Source organism: Lolium perenne, chromosome 2, assembly GCF_019359855.2.
Source record: "Lolium perenne isolate Kyuss_39 chromosome 2, Kyuss_2.0, whole genome shotgun sequence".
NCBI lineage: Eukaryota > Viridiplantae > Streptophyta > Magnoliopsida > Poales > Poaceae > Lolium > Lolium perenne.
In genome coordinates, this window is record NC_067245.2 from 170,881,901 (window position 1) to 170,898,289 (window position 16,389).

Genomic DNA, 16,389 nt, shown 5'->3' on the forward strand with positions numbered 1-16,389 from the left:
TGTTGGACGATTTCTTGACCCTCGTTGATAAGGCGGGCTTAACCGCCTACATGGGAGATGAAAGGGAGCAATACTTCATGCTCACCAAAATCTTTGTGGAGAGCTTCAAGTTCCACAACAAGCACTATCACCCGACAGTTGCATTCAATATTTATGGTGATCCTATTACTATGAAATTGGAAGAATTTTGTGTTGCATTGGGTATTGCCCATGTAGGTACAGCAAGGAGGATTGAGGACAACCCCAGGGCCTTGTTGGAGCTCTATCGAGAGATCACCAATGATGATTGCCGCTCCATTCAGCGTGGCAAGATAAGAAACATCCAACTCCCCGCCATTAAGTATTTTGCCTATTACATTGCTACTAGCATTCTTGGTAGGGAGAACACTAGCAATATTTCTAGCTACCATCTTGCTTTCTTAATTGCTGCACTTACTGGAGAGACACCTTATCATCTTGGTTCTCTTATTGCTCACCGCTTGTCTAACAGGGGGCCTATTTTTGGAGGAATTATTGCATCACGCATTTTAGCATATCTAGAACTTCCTCTTGACCCTACTGATGTGCAATTAACTCCTATAAGGCTTGATATTGCTGCTATGAAGAGCCATCAATTTGTTACCGCTGATTCTACTTCAGATAATTTGGTCTATAGAATGTTGTTTGCTGACGGTGATGAGAGGGAAATCCCTTTGCCCCAGCCAGATTTGTTCAGTATTGACAGGAAACCATGGTCGCGCTCTAAGGAGGAGGTGGAGGAGAAAATGAAGATACAAGGCTTCCACCAGCAGCATGACTCCGAGGACGCCGAGCCCTCCTACGACTACACCGTCACGTATCCGGGTGCTTCTTCTAGCACATACCTGGAATATGATCCATCTTCGTCGTACTACGGAGGTGCTACTTCATGGGCACCATGGGATTGAACTCCAGTTAGGCCAAAAGCCTAAGCTTGGGGGGAGGTTGACAAGGTATTAACTTGTCAATGCCTATGGATTGTAGGCTAGGGTTTAGTTGGAAGTAGAGGGCAAGTAGATCTCGAAGGTTTCAGCCGAAAAGTACTCGACGATTATGAAAACTAGGGTTTGTAGACAATGATTCGATGATTCCTCGTCCCTCGACTCCCCCTTTATATCGGAGGCGGAGCCGAGGGATTCGTGTTGTACAAGTTACAGAGTCCGGGACGGTTTCTAACTCATCCCGCAAGTTTACAAATAACGCTTCCTATTACAACTCTAGCTTTCCTTAATAATATCTTGGGCTTCCGAATCTTCTTATTCTTCGGGTAGTGGGCCTTCAGTAAACCCCGGGTACTATCTTCGGCAGGCCCATTTGGGATGCCTATGTCAGTAGCCCCCGAGATTTTGCTTGAATCGTAGGGTCAAGGAAAATCTCCACTGTTTATTTTTATTCGACAGCTTTGACCTTTCTATATTTTTTCCCATAAACATCTATATTGTACAGGGATAATGGTAGTTGGGGCTAGTTCATCTGACGGATCAGGTACTAGTTAACTGCTCTAGTGGCAATCCGCAAAAACCTACTTCAAGATCACGTCCCTGGACATGATCTCGGGATACCGGTGTAAACTTCGACAGGTGCCGCTTAAGGTCTTACCATTCTGTCGAGTCCCAGTAAAATTTATCGGGTACCTAACGCGTCCGTTAGGATTTTTCTTCGTATCTGTTGATACGGATAAAAGTAGCAGAGCGCAGTCTTCGGCGATGCCACGCCCAGCAGAACGGATCTGGGGTCTTACCTTCGCAAATTTGCGGCATTCAGAAATTGATCACAACTTTGGCGTTCTGAGAATATATTGTCGAGTGCTCTTTCGGCTGTTGGAATAGCACATTTTATCGAGTCAAAAATGACTTATATTGTTCTCCCGATGGGAGTATATGCAGAGTTATTTATAACTCGAAATATACTCTTTTTCTCTTCTATCTTTCATTTTCTCTTTCTTTTCTTCTTTCTTTATAATTTCATCGGGCACGCGAACAGCGTTCCCGATGGGAGTAGCCCCCGAGGCTACAGCCAAGGATTTGTTCTTGGTTGTAGGCTCCATGCCGCTATATTCTCTTTTTATCTCCCGAAGTTTTATAATTTCTCGGGTGCGCGAACAGCGCTCCCGATGGGAGTAGCCCCCGAGGCTATGAACAAATATTTGTATTTGGTCATAGGCTCACGCCATTTCTATTTTGTCTGTCTAGATCTTTTTTCCTTTTTTCCAAAGTAGCCCCCGAGCATTTGATCAGAAACTTGTATTTGATCAAAGGCTCAGCATTATTTTTCCATGTCACCTTTTATGAAGTTGTGTAGTCGAATTTTTCCTTCTGCCAAGGTGACGTTATTGCTGACGATAGCCACGATTGCTAGTCAAAATTTTGCGACAAGTCTGTTCTCGCTGCCATGCGGGCCCAATTGATCCACTTTCTTGACACGTCGTGCAGGTGGGGGACACATGTCCTCCGCTTTTTCGGGCACACGCACCGTAACTTCCCCAACGTTAAGTTACTTTTTTACCCTTGCTGCTACGTGGCTATCATCTGTCACACACATTCTTTATCCAATGATTCGTCGTTTCGCCGCACCCTTATATAAGATCATCGTCTTCCTCCTTGAGCACTTCCGCTCGCGCCGTCCTCCTTTTCTCATCTGCAAATTCCCTCCTGCGATCCACAATCTCCTAAGCTCCTCGCTTCCAAGCTGCAAGCCCTGCGCCATTGTTGATGCCACCGCGTCGATTGACAAGGCACAGCACGCCGGAATCCTCCATGGCCGCCGTGGATCTTGGAGCGGCGGAGTGGGAAAGATCCAAAATTTCCACTCAAGACGTCAACATGCTGAAGAAGCTGGGGATCAGCAAGAAACCCAAGGCATTGTGCTTCCCCAGTGAGGAGAGCTACCCAACCCCTCCAATGGGGTACCGGGTAAGTTTTGTCGACCACCTCATCCGCGGTCTTTCCGCCCCTATTCATCCTTTTCTCCGCGGACTGCTCTTTGTCTATGGTTTGCAACTCCACCACCTCACGCCAAATTCAATCCTCCACATCTCCATTTTCATCACTTTATGCGAGGCCTTCCTTGGCGTCCAGCCTAACTGGGCGCTATGGAAGCGCATTTTCTTCTGCCGCCGTAATGGCTCGCCCAATGTCGCCTATAATATAGGCGGCGTTGTAATTTCTGTTCGGCCCACTGTCGACTACTTCGACGTCAAGCTTCCTGACTCAGTTCAAGGATGGCGCAAGAAGTGGTTGTACATTCAGGAGGAGAACCATGGATGTGCGAAGGACAACATCCCTCCTTTCGATGGCGCCGAGAAAATCTTTCGCCGCCGCTCATGGGATGCGGAAGCCACCGAAGAAGAAAGGGCGTCGACTGAAACCTTGATGGCTCGTATCCACGAGTTGCAAAATACTCGTGGTAAAGAATTATCGGGTATTCAAATCACTGCATACTTTCTTAGGACTAGGGTGCAGCCGCTTCAGGCTCGCAAACATCCTCTCTGGAAATATGCCGGCGACAAGGACGTAGATCGGCTGTCGGTGAATTTGGAGGTCAAGGATTTAGAAAGACTTGTCCGAAAAATTTCATCTCTCAGCAAAAAAGATGATGTCCCTTCTTCTTGTCGAGTGACGCCATTCAGCGCCGCCAATCCACTTCCCGAGGTAATCTTTGTCTTTTGTCTTGTTGTTGCTTTGCTATCTTTTTTGTAACTTTATTTCTGATATCGCTCCCTGTTTTATTTTGCACAGAATCATCCAGACCTCGTCTCGCTTCCTCCTCTCCCTGAAGGTGGAGAAGTCGAAGAAAGGGCCATTGTCACTGATGACAATCAGGAAGCTCCATCTTTTGTGAATGAACCCGTGGATTCTCGAAAATCTGCGGGTTCTTCCGAAGGTACTGCGTCGGCACAATCTCCTCCTCCCGCTGTCTCCCCGAAAGGCAAAAGAAAGAGGAATGATGTCGAAGATTCCGGCACTTCCAAAGCCGAAGAAGTTGATCCTTCACATCAGAAGGCAGCTTATGATCCTTATCTTGAATCCCTCGTCAGCTCGTAAGTCATTTTTATTTCTCCTTATTTCTGTACTCGAAAGATTTGTCTTGTCTTGCTTTTTATGCTGTCGATTTTTATTCACAGCGATGATGAGGAAGAAATACCAACTGTTGATGTGGCTCCTCGGACGAGCACGTCACATACTTTACTTGCCTCGGATACGCTAGTTGAAGGAGAAGAATCCTTGCCTCCTCAACGAAACGTCATCACCACTACTCCGCCATCAAGCCCCCTTGCTCCTTCACCAAAAAGGACAAGGATTGAAACGATCATTGAGCCTACCCCTCAATTGGGTAGCTCTTCTACTCTGCTCTTGGATGATGTAAGTTTTTTATTTTTCTTGCCGATATCTATATTTCCTCTATTTTGCTTTTTCACGCCTTCACTCTTTTTTCATACCGATGTTTCTCTTTCTTTGTTCTTCTTTGACAGCCCATGATCAAAGAGATTATCCGCATCGGATCCCAATTCATTGGGTACCGTGAGTATGCCAGCAGAACTGAAGGTGATAACTTTTTTTGCTGTCGTTGTTTGTGACTTCTTGCTCCTGTCGTTTGTCGCAATTTTTGACCTTTCTTTTTTATTTCAACAGAGAAACTTGCAGAGGCCAACAAACGTGCCGACGCACTTGCTCAAAAACTGGAGCAAAGTGAAGCGGCCCGCAAGAAAGCCGAACTTGTTGCTAGCGAAGCCAAAGCAGAGGCTGATGAAGCCAAAGCAAAAGCTGCTAGTGTCGAGGATCTGCAGAAGAGACTTGAGGATGCTGAAACTGCTTTAAATGAGCACAAAGCCGCACAGGCTGCTCGTGAGCAGGGGATCCTCAAGCGCCTGAAATCGCAAAGTCGACGCTTTCAAGGTAATATTATCGCTCCCTTCTATTTTTTATGGGACCTGCTGTTTCTTGTTTTTGACCAACGTTTATTTCCTGTGGCAGGCCAAACAAACCAAGAGTTTGATCTGGAGAATCCCGACAATGATCCTCTCCTTGACGCACTTTCTTATCTGGAGTTACATGGATCCGAAATTCGTGAAGGCGTGGCGAATGCTGACGCAGGACTGTCGAAGTTGTTCCCCTACTTCTTCCCGAAGAAAGAGGAGCCCAAGACTTTCCTTGCCCTTGCCCAGAGCTTCAATTCATCAGAGGATCTTGGACTGAAAGTACGCCAGGAGAACATGAAGATTGCCATCGAGAGCGCTGTTGCCTTGGTCGCTGTGTTATCACCGGAATTTGACCGAGTCAGAGGTGGGCCGCAATCAGGATGGGTTTGAAGATATACATGGAAGGAATAGGTGAACCGGCCTTTATATGCAAAGTTGGGCTAGATTGCCCATTTATCTGTAATTATAGTAGATCGCATCTTAGATTAGAAAATAGAGGTTTACTCGTGCACGGTTAGGTGCACGCCTAAATTAGAAAGTCCCCTGGACTATAAATATGTATCTAGGGTTTATGGAATAAACAACAACTCACGTTCAACCAAACAAACCAATCTCGGCGCATCGCCAACTCCTTCGTCTCGAGGGTTTCTATCCGGTAAGCGACATGCTGCCTAGATCGCATCTTGCGATCTAGGCAGCACAAGCTCCACGTTGTTCATGCGTTGCTCGTACTGAAGCCTTGTTGATGGCGAGCAACGTAGTTATCATAGATGTGTTAGGGTTAGCATAGTTCTTCGCGTAACATGCTAGCGTAGTGCAACCCTTGCATGTCTAGCCGCCCTCACACCCATCTCAGGTGTGGGGGCGGCACCCCGCTTGATCATTATTTAGTAGATCTGATCCGTTACGATTGCTCCTTGCTCTGCAAGGATTAGTTTAATATCTGCAATAGTTAGGCCTTACGAAGGGGTGAAGGATCCAGCGGCACGTAGGGTGTCGTTCGCAAGTCCTAAACAGGATGTTCCGGGGATCAACTTCATGTTGGTTTTTAGGCCTTGTTTAGGATCGGCTTACGATCACCGTGCGTGGCCGCGAGGCCCAACCTGGAGTAGGATGATCCGATTATGCGGTGAAAACCCTAAATCGTCGTAGATCTCATTAGCTTTATCTTGATCAAGCAGGACCACCATATATTCGTGCACCCCGTACGAATCATGGGTGGATCGGCTCCTTGAGCCGATTCACAGGATAACCTGAGAGCCGATCGAGGCTCGTATTTAATGTTTACGTGTATGCCATGCAGGAAATTAAGCGAGGCATCTCCATCACCTTCCTGACCAGGTATAGGTCAGGTGGCACGCCCTTGCACTTCGCATCGGACGTGTGACCAGAAGAGCTTTGCGGGCCGTCGCTCGGAGGGGTCTCAGCCAGCCGCAGCTCTAGGCTCTTCCCGGCTCTACCGTGTTGACAGTCGCTGCCCGCCGGTGGGTTTTGGCAGTCAACACATTCTGGCACGCCCGGTGGGACACCGAGCAAAGGAAAGCCAATGACGAGACATCGGCTGGTACGAACACGATGCTCGTCCTCCCGACGGAGCCTAGTGCTCCAGGATTACACGAGGGATATTACGAAACCTTCATGGAACGCTTTGATCCAGCGAGTCGGCCAAGATTATTCTCACCATACGGTCTGCTTGGGTTCAACGGTGATCTAACGAACAGCGGCCACGTCGGCTACACGAATCCCAACGGAGCCGACGTACGAGTACAGTGCATTGGCATAATACAAAGCCGATATCTGCAGTCACCTGACAGATTCGGCTCGGGGGAGGCATATGGTTAGCAGACAGACGCATGGGTAAGAAAATGTCAGGAGCCGATGGAAAATCGGCCAGTAAAAAAAAAATTTAGCAAGAACAAATGTAGCGAGTACAGAAAGACCCAGTCCAGCGAAACATCATCTGTCTATGAAGGCCCTACTGAAGAAACACGCCGAGGGCGAGAACGGCGTCAACACGGATGCGATCCACCTCAGCGATCTCAGCCTTGTCATCTTCGTCCTTACCCGTCACCAGCTGATTGCTTAGGGAACGGATTTCAGCCAGATCGGTCTTCAGATCGGCTGTGAGGCCTTTTGCTTCGTCTTGAGAACGGGCAACAAGGGCTTCCTTGTCTTGGATGAGCTGTTTGGTCACCCTTACCCTCTCTTCAAGAGCCTCCAGCTCCTTGTGCAGGGTCTCGAGTTCGGCGCGAGTGGCAGAAGTATCCGTCTTGGCGTCCAGAGCAGCCTTCTTCTCATTGAGCCGTCGACACTTTTCGGCAATATCGGCTCTCAGCGGAAGTTGGGAGTGGCGAAGAGTAATCCTTTGGCGAGCCGAATGCACCCTTGACTTAAAGACCGACAGGGTAACAGCGGGCCAGAGCTTCACTTGCAGGGTCATAGGGAGATGAGGCTGGATATCCTCGAGGATGCCTTTGGCTTCTTCGGAGTTCTCAATCAGGGTCTCAGTTGAGGCAGAAAGCAAGTCTTTGAGACGCTGGAGTGGACCACGGACCGTACTGGCGTACGGCTCCCCACTTGCCTTGGAAGAAGTTGGTTCGATGGATTCTGGGTCGAACGTAAGCAAGCTCGAGAGATCACAACCCTGATGGGGCAAACAAAGTGAGTTTAGCAGGCAATGGGGGAATTGATGGAGCCAAGGAAGAGAGACATACCTCTCCCAAGGAAGGAGGAACAGCCGACGCAGTAACGATCGGCTTTTCTGTGGACTCGGATGGGTCAGCCCCTTGGGCAGCCGCTATCATCGAGGTAGCTAGATCCAGGGTAGCGGACGGCATCGGCACCTCCTCAACGTCCCCGCTGGAAGTTTCTTCGGCCTGCAGGAGGAAGTGATTAGCCGATCCGAATAACGACGGGACAACATGAAGCATGACCAAGAAGATAATTACATTTGAGACCTCCTGGCTTGATGAAGAGGCTCGTGGGTTCTTACGAGCCCTTTTGACGCAGCGGCGCTTCGTGCGTGACCCCGATCTGGTCGGGGCTTGGGGGGCAGGAGGTTCAGTGATCGACGTTTTCTTGGGAGCCGGCGCTGGTGAAGCCGTCTGGCTCTGGGTGGTGGACCTCTCGGAATTACCCGAGCTCGAGTTCCCCTGACTGGTTTCTTCGGCCCCGCTGGTGGTTTCTTCAGTGGAGGCCTGTAGGAAAGAATACAAGCGTGTTGTAAACAAATTTTCGAAAGCGGACAAGTGCCTACAGGGTCTGAACCGACTTACACGCAAGCTTTCTTGGGCCGGAGCTTTACGCTTCAGGGTTTTCCTGGCAGCCACCTTCCTCACTGCCGTCCTCGCCTGAGTCGAGGCTCGGGGGGCAACTGGCCCCGAAGATGCTTTACTCTTGGGAGCCGATTTCGGTGAAGTCGGCTGACTCTACATTATGACTTTCTTCAGGGGTGGCGAGCTCTGGCAGAAGAGAACCACTGGTGCCGGAGGAAGAAATACGAAAGGAGAACCGTCGGCTTGTATGGGAGCCGGACCATCTTGTTGCTGCTAGGTGGAAGAGTCAGGTCACAGACGATAACCATAAGGCAGTTACAAGAAATGTTTAAGTGACGGTACCTGGTCTGCAGGGATGTCATACTCGGCGTCAAACTCTTTCAGCAGCGGTCCTAGGGCCCTCCTGAAGACGTGGGTCTTCCACATAGACCACCAAGTTTCAAAACCATCGGTAGTGAAGGAGAAACGGAGGTTATGGGGAATTGGGATGGCCAAAGCGTCAAAGAAGGTATAACACCTTTGGGCAGTGAGGATGTCAGGCAGTTCAGCTCTACTTGCTGTCAGGTGGTGTAAGAAGAAGTGTGGAGGCACCTGTCCGAGACCAAGCTGTCGAGCTGCTACTACTGGTTGATAACACTCATAACCGGGCTTGGTGATCCGGTTCGAGGTACTCATGCCAACAGGGAGGAAGCAAGGACGAATCATGAGGGAGTACAAGTGCTGTGTGCTGGCGTCATTGGCAAAGTCATCCAATCGGAAAGAGACTGGGTTTTCAAAATTTGCCGATTCAGTATAAGGGTGGAACAGGGGGTTGTCCAAACCTTGGAAGAAAATCTTAAACCACCCTGCTGCTTCCTTGGGGATCAACCTGCTGCCCGGGAGACCATACAGGGCTTGGCCGTAGCTGGTGCATCGAATTTCCTTCCAATTTACATCTGGAAAGGTGCAGGTGGTCAGCGATGGGAAGTCTGGGATTTGGTTTTGGAAGTATAGTTGGGCCCACAACTGAATGAACCACCAGGGGCCACCGGTTTTAACTGTCTTGCGAGAAAACAGTTTGACAGACATCAGTTGAAGGGATCGATAAATCTCTCCAAGAAATAGTTTGCCTAGGCCGAGTTGGGTGCCTTTAGCAAGTTCATAGGCCAGGGAGAGGTAATTCTTGGTGGGAGCAAGTGATGGGCCGCAGAATATGAAGTGCTCCAGCCAGAAATTCAGGAAGGCTGTGTGCTCCCTCTCGGTCACGGGGCCTTTGGTTTTCATATAACGATTGAGATAGGCACCCCAGCTAGTACACTCTTTTTTAGAGGAGAGAGTGAAGGGGACTTTTGGCAGTTTGAATGCAGAAGGGCTGGGGGATGCAATGTCTAGCCCTGTGATCATGGCCACATCCAGCAGGGTCGGGGTCATAGGGCCATGACCAAACATGAAGCAGTTCAGTGCATCAGACCAGAAGTAGCCGATGGTTTTCAGGATGTTCTCATTCTTCTCAAGAGGAGATAATGATAGTGACAAGGCATCGGCTATCCCTATGGTTTCCCAGGTGGCATAGTGGGATTTTGATACTCTATTGTACCATGCCACCCAACCCTCAGGAGGATTAGGCCATGCTCGTAGGCAGTCGGCCCAGGAAGTCAGATCTAGGTTCTGGCTCACAAAGGGGATTCTGTTAGCTTCGCACGAAATTAACAGGGCAGGACTCTCAGAAGAACGAGGACCGAGGCATATCGAATTTGCGAGAGAAGGATGTGGCAGAAGAATGTCTGAAACCTAAATTAGTAGCGGAGCGAGACATTAATTCAGGTGTTTGCCATTAATCCCATGTCAAATCGAATGGCGAGAGGAGGTTGAGGGTTACCTTCAATCCGGAAGCCGTGGTATCGGTATTGGATGATTCCGCCATGAGATGCGTTGAAGGAGTTGGGGACGGCGCGGTCGAGATCTGTGTGGGTGATTGTGAATTGGAACTGCTCAGGCGGAGATTTGGGGATCTGACTTTGCCTTTTCAGATGGAAGTCGCAGGTTACCGTTTGGAAGGGCGGCTAGGTCGACGTTACCAGTGTTTTTATGATAGAGACCGATGCGATGCCATCGGCTCTTTTGAAGATTGTGTGACTTTGACTATCGGCAAAATAATTGACTGGAAATGCTTCTTCATTAACAAAGGAGGGTTTTTAATGAAGAGCCGATTGCCCAAGAAGAGCCGATTGCTCGCATAATACTGATGCTATGTCACTAATCCTCGCTGCCCTCGTCGTCGGCATCGTAGTTTGTCACCAGCGCTGCTTCTGGAGAACTTCTCATCACTGCTGCTCCAGTCTTCGACCGGAGCTTCTTCCTCTGCGTCATCATAGTCAGCTTCACTATCTGCCCAAACACAGAGGCGCTTCATCGGTGGGTATCTAGTGGAGGGGGAGGAGTCATTCGGCATGGTTTAATAAGGAGAAGCCTAATGGGGGATTTAAAGCCATTACGGCTTCCAAGGAAGTGGTGAGGAGACAAGACATCATGGTAAAGGATACTGCAATGGTTCTGCCATGACATGACCCGACGAAAGAAAAGCGTAATGATTTTGGAAATGTCATTTCCAAAACCAGGGGGGCATGTGTTATCACCGGAATTTGACCGAGTCAGAGGTGGGCCGCAATCAGGATGGGTTTGAAGATATACATGGAAGGAATAGGTGAACCGGCCTTTATATGCAAAGTTGGGCTAGATTGCCCATTTATCTGTAATTATAGTAGATCACATCTTAGATTAGAAAATAGAGTTTTACCCGTGCACGGTTAGGTGCACGCCTAAATTAGAAAGTCCCCTGGACTATAAATATGTATCTAGGGTTTATGGAATAAACAACAACTCACGTTCAACCAAACAAACCAATCTCGGCGCATCGCCAACTCCTTCGTCTCGAGGGTTTCTATCCGGTAAGCGACATGCTGCCTAGATCGCATCTTGCGATCTAGGCAGCACAAGCTCCACGTTGTTCATGCGTTGCTCGTACTGAAGCCTTGTTGATGGCGAGCAACGTAGTTATCATAGATGTGTTAGGGTTAGCATAGTTCTTCGCGTAACATGCTAGCGCAGTGCAACCCTTGCATGTCTAGCCGCCCTCACACCCATCTCAGGTGTGGGGGCGGCACCCCGCTTGATCATTATTTAGTAGATCTGATCCATTACGATTGCTCCTTGCTCTGCAAGGATTAGTTTAATATCTGCAATAGTTAGGCCTTACGAAGGGGTGGAGGATCCAGCGGCACGTAGGGTGTCGTTCGCAAGTCCTAAACAGGATGTTCCGGGGATCAACTTCATGTTGGTTTTTAGGCCTTGTTTAGGATCGGCTTACGATCACCGTGCGTGGCCGCGAGGCCCAACCTGGAGTAGGATGATCCGATTATGCGGTGAAAACCCTAAATCGTCGTAGATCTCATTAGCTTTATCTTGATCAAGCAGGACCACCATATATTCGTGCACCCCGTACGAATCATGGGTGGATCGGCTCCTTGAGCCGATTCACAGGATAACCTGAGAGCCGATCGAGGCTCGTATTTAATGTTTACGTGTATGCCATGCAGGAAATTAAGCGAGGCATCTCCATCACCTTCCTGACCAGCTATAGCTCAGGTGGAACGCCCTTGCACTTCGCATCGGACGTGTGACCAGAAGAGCTTTGCGGGCCGTCGCTCGGAGGGGTCTCAGCCAGCCGCAGCTCTAGGCTCTTCCCGGCTCTACCGTGTTGACAGTCGCTGCCCGCCGGTGGGTTTTGGCAGTCAACACGCTGACAGCCAACAAACTGTTGATTGGATGAAGGTTGGCGACACTGATCAAATAGAGCAATCAAGATGGAGGTCGTTGATTAAGGCAGCCAAGCCCAACACGAAGAAAATCCTGGCCTATCTCGGGATCAAACCAGCTTCAACTCCTAGCTCATCAAGGCCGGAGGTCTAGTTGCATGCCTCTTTGTTTTTTGCTTTCTCTGTCTCTTTTGCCCCTGTCGCCAATTTACCTGTGGCGACAATTATGCTGGTAGTCCTTTTGGAGAAACTTCTTTTGTAATGTCTATGTAAAGTTTTCTAGAAATTAATGAAATTTCCTCTGGCCCTATCATTGATCCTGGCGTTTTCTTTTCCAGTTAATATTTGATAACTATTCGACCAATCCTTGCTCTGCCGATGCTTCACCTGCTTCTTCCTTCTCGAAGAAAATGCTAATCGATGATAACCCCCTCGAAGGTTCTTCAAACAAACATTTGTCGGAAGATTTGCAAGAACTTCGACAACAACTTCAATCCATGAAGAAACAAACTCTTGCGATGATGGAAAAATCTCGACAAGCGTCCGAGAGAGAGAAAATTGCGCTTCAACAGGCAAAAGAAGCCATCGCTGCGAAGGATGCTGCTGTTGCTGAGGCTGCTGAAACTTCTTCTCGCGAGAATTCTATGCTTCAGCTAATGACTGATGCCAGTTTGGACATGACAGGTATGTTTTCTTGCTCGTAACCATGTTGTATGTTGTTTGTCGCTATTCATTCCTTGATACTTTGTTTGCTGTGCCAGGCTCGTTTCTGGATACTGCTGCCGAAGACCAACGTGTTGAAGCTCGAACCACTGTTTTGTTGAGACTGGCTGCGCAACATGGATCTAACTTTTGGGTTACTCCTGAACGCACCCGCCAAATCGTCAGATTTCAAGATCGCGCGGCTCAGGTCCGTGACTTCCTTGACTTCTGTACGAAGACTTTGTTCTTAGTTTAAGGAACCATGTTCCCTCGAAACAAAATGCCAGAGACCCTTCCAGCTTTAATGGAAAAATTTCGAGATGCTCCTCGAATCCATGGCTTTGTGCGGGCTCAACTTTCTGCGGGCGCAAGATTTGCCATGATGATGATAAAAATTTGCCATCCAAAATTGCCCATAGATCAAATTGTTCCTACTTGCTTGGCGAAGATGGCAAAGAAAAAGAGAAATATGGGCAAAATTGACGATTTGGTGACTCCTGTTGCCGAAGATATGATGGATGAGCTTCTTCGGATGGATTCTGAATTCTTCGTGAAGGGAAGCTATGCTGAGCATAGTACTCGACCTTCTACTGAGCGAATAACCATAGATCATGTGCTTGGTTTCCCTTGAAAGCTTTTTCTTCTTCTTGCTGTACTTCCACCATTGATACATCTTTGTATGTCTGTAAACACAATCTATATTGTAAAGCTGTTAACTCTGTATTTTTCTATTTTTGATCACCGAGCCCCCGAGCTTTTGGCTGAAGTTTATAATTGTTTTACTATCTTGAAGATTTTCCCTCTTTTTATAATAAGATATCTGTATTTTGCATTGATGGGTTAGAAGACCCCGAGTGTCGTGGTGTCGAAGTTCTATATTTTTGTTGCGAGGTTCTTGGACCAAAGCAATAAGTTTTTTGACGTGTACACTATATTTATAATTTTATTAGCTTCCGATATTTGGCGAGGTATTTAGTGTACCAAGGCAAAATATTTTGGTAAGTCTAATATGTCTATATTGTACGTATTTTGAAACTTGTAGGCGTTGAGCCCCCGAGCGTGTCGAAGAATAAGAAATATATCTCCACTATCTTTATTATATTGCAGCACCGCGAGCCCGCCTCATTAAAAACCTTTCTGGCCCCACTCGGTGCCCCGAAAAGGAAAAGAGTGCGTCTGAAAACTCGCCTTGCTTCAACTGGATCATCGGGTATTTCTTTCCTGAGGATGTATGATATATATGCTTGCATCCAAGGAATTTGTACCATCATCACAAGCTCTTGGTCCTCCTCATCCTCCGTGGTTTCTTTGAGGGGCGTCGAAGTTTTCTCTTCTTTTGCTTTTTTCTGCACCTTTTTTGGCTTCGTGGATCTCTCCGCTAATTCTTCCCAAAATACTCCTGGCGGGATTGGGAGGCACTGCGACCCGATGTTTGCGAGAACGTCGGCTTCATCATTGCTCAATCAGCTGATGTGGTTTACCTCGCATCCATCAAACAGCTTCTCGAGCTCATTGTATACCTCCTTGTATGCCATCATGCTATCATTGACTGCGTCACATTGGTTCATAACTTGCTGAGCCACCAATTGTGAGTCGCCAAAGATTTTTAGTCGAGTTGCACCGCAAGCTTTCGCCATCTTCATCCCGTGTATGAGGGCTTCATATTCTGCTTCATTGTTAGATGCGTTAGGGAACGTCATCCGAAGGACGTATTTCAACTTGTCGCCTTCAGGTGATATAAGTACTACTCATGCGCCAGCTCCTTCTACTCTCTTGGACCCATCGAAGTTCATGGTCCAGGTTCTCGACAAATCTGGGGGTCCCGTGTTTTGTAGCTCCATCCACTCTGCAATGAAATCTGGCAGAACTTGCGACTTGATTGCCTTTCTTTTTTCATACGTGATGTCCCGAGGGGAAAGTTCTATTCCCCAGAGGGAGACACGCCCTGTAGCTTCTGGATTGTTCAGTATATTTGAAAGGGGTGCTTCGTTGACTACTATTATCGGGTGTGCCGAAAAATAGTGGCGCAACTTCCTTGCCGTTGCAATTACTCCATATGCTAGTTTCTGGTACTGCGGGTACCGCTGTTTGGAAGGCGATAAAACTTCACTGATGAAATATACTGGCCTTTGCACTCCATGGAGTTTTCCTTCTTCTTCTCTTTTGACAACTAGTACCGTGCTAACCACTTGGGGCGTGGCTGCAATATACAGCAGGAGAGGTTCCTTTTCCTTCGGCGCCACCAAAATTGGTGGTGTTGAGATTGTGCGCTTCAAATCCTCGAATGCTCTGTCGGCCTCTTCGTTCCACTGGAACTTATCTCCTTGCTTTATCAGAGCGTAAAATGGTAACCTTTTTTTCTCCCAGCCTGGCGACGAATCTGCTCAAAGCTGCGACTCGCCCAGTTAGCTGCTGTATTTCTTTCAACTTTGTTGGCTTCCTCATTGTTACGATAGCTTGTATTTTATCGGGATTTGCTTCAATCCCTCTTGCTGAAACTAGAAACCCCAAAAGTTCTCCTGCTGGGACGCCAAAAGAACACTTCGTCGGGTTCAGCTTGAGGCAGAATTTTTCAAGGTTGTCAAAGGTTTCCTTGAGATCCTCGATCAGCGTTGCCCCCTTTTTTGATGTTATGACGACATCGTCGATGTATACTTGCACGTTTTTCCCAATCTGTGTCGCCAAACACTTCTGCATCATCCTCTGATATGTTGCTCCCGCATTTTTTAGACCAAAGGGCTTTGTTCTGTAGCAAAACACGCCGTAAGGTGTAATAAACGCGGTCTTTACTTCATCTTCTTCTTTCAATCTGATCTGGTTATAACCAGAATATGCGTCCAGGAAGGAAAGACGTTCACATCCAGCCGTGGAGTCAATAATTTGATCGATCCTCGGGAGGGGAAAGTGATCCTTTGGACAATGTTTATTGAGACACGTAAAGTCGACGCACATGCGAAGGAACTTAGTGTTTTTCTTCGGCACCAACACAGGATTTGCTACCCATGTGGCTTCTGTAAATATTTCTTTGATAAAACCAGCTTCTCTTAGTCGATCGATTTCTGACAGCATGGCTTTGCGGTTTGGTTCCGAAAAACGCCGCAAAGGTTGTTTGATTGGTCTTGCTAATGGATCCAAGTTTAGGTGGTGCTCGGCAAGTTCCCTGGGTACTCCTGGCATGTCAGCTGGACACCATGCGAAGATTTTCCAGTTCTCACGGAGGAACTCGATGAGCGCGCTTTCCTATGCGAGGTCCATGTCGTTTGCGATGGATGTCGTCGTTTTCGGGTCTGTCGGGTGAATCTGCACCTCCTTAGAATTTTTCTCGATGTTGAAAGTTGATTCTTTGTTTGGCCTTCCAATGTCTGGCAGCACGTCGTAGTCAGTCATACTCCTTGACGCCAGGTACTCAGCTTGCATCCCAAAAGTTTCTGATATTCGGTGAAAATCCTTATCGCACTTATCGGCTAAGGCGAAGCTTCCTTTGACTGTGATTGGTCCCTTTGGTCCAGGCAACCTCCACAACAGGTATGTATAATGTGGCACCGCCATAAATCTAGCATATGCTGGTCGTCCCAACAGGGCGTGGTATTGCGACGGAAAATCCACGACTTCAAATTCCAGCCTCTCGATTCTATAATTCTCTCGGGTTCCAAACTGAACGTCGAGATTGATCTTCCCCAAT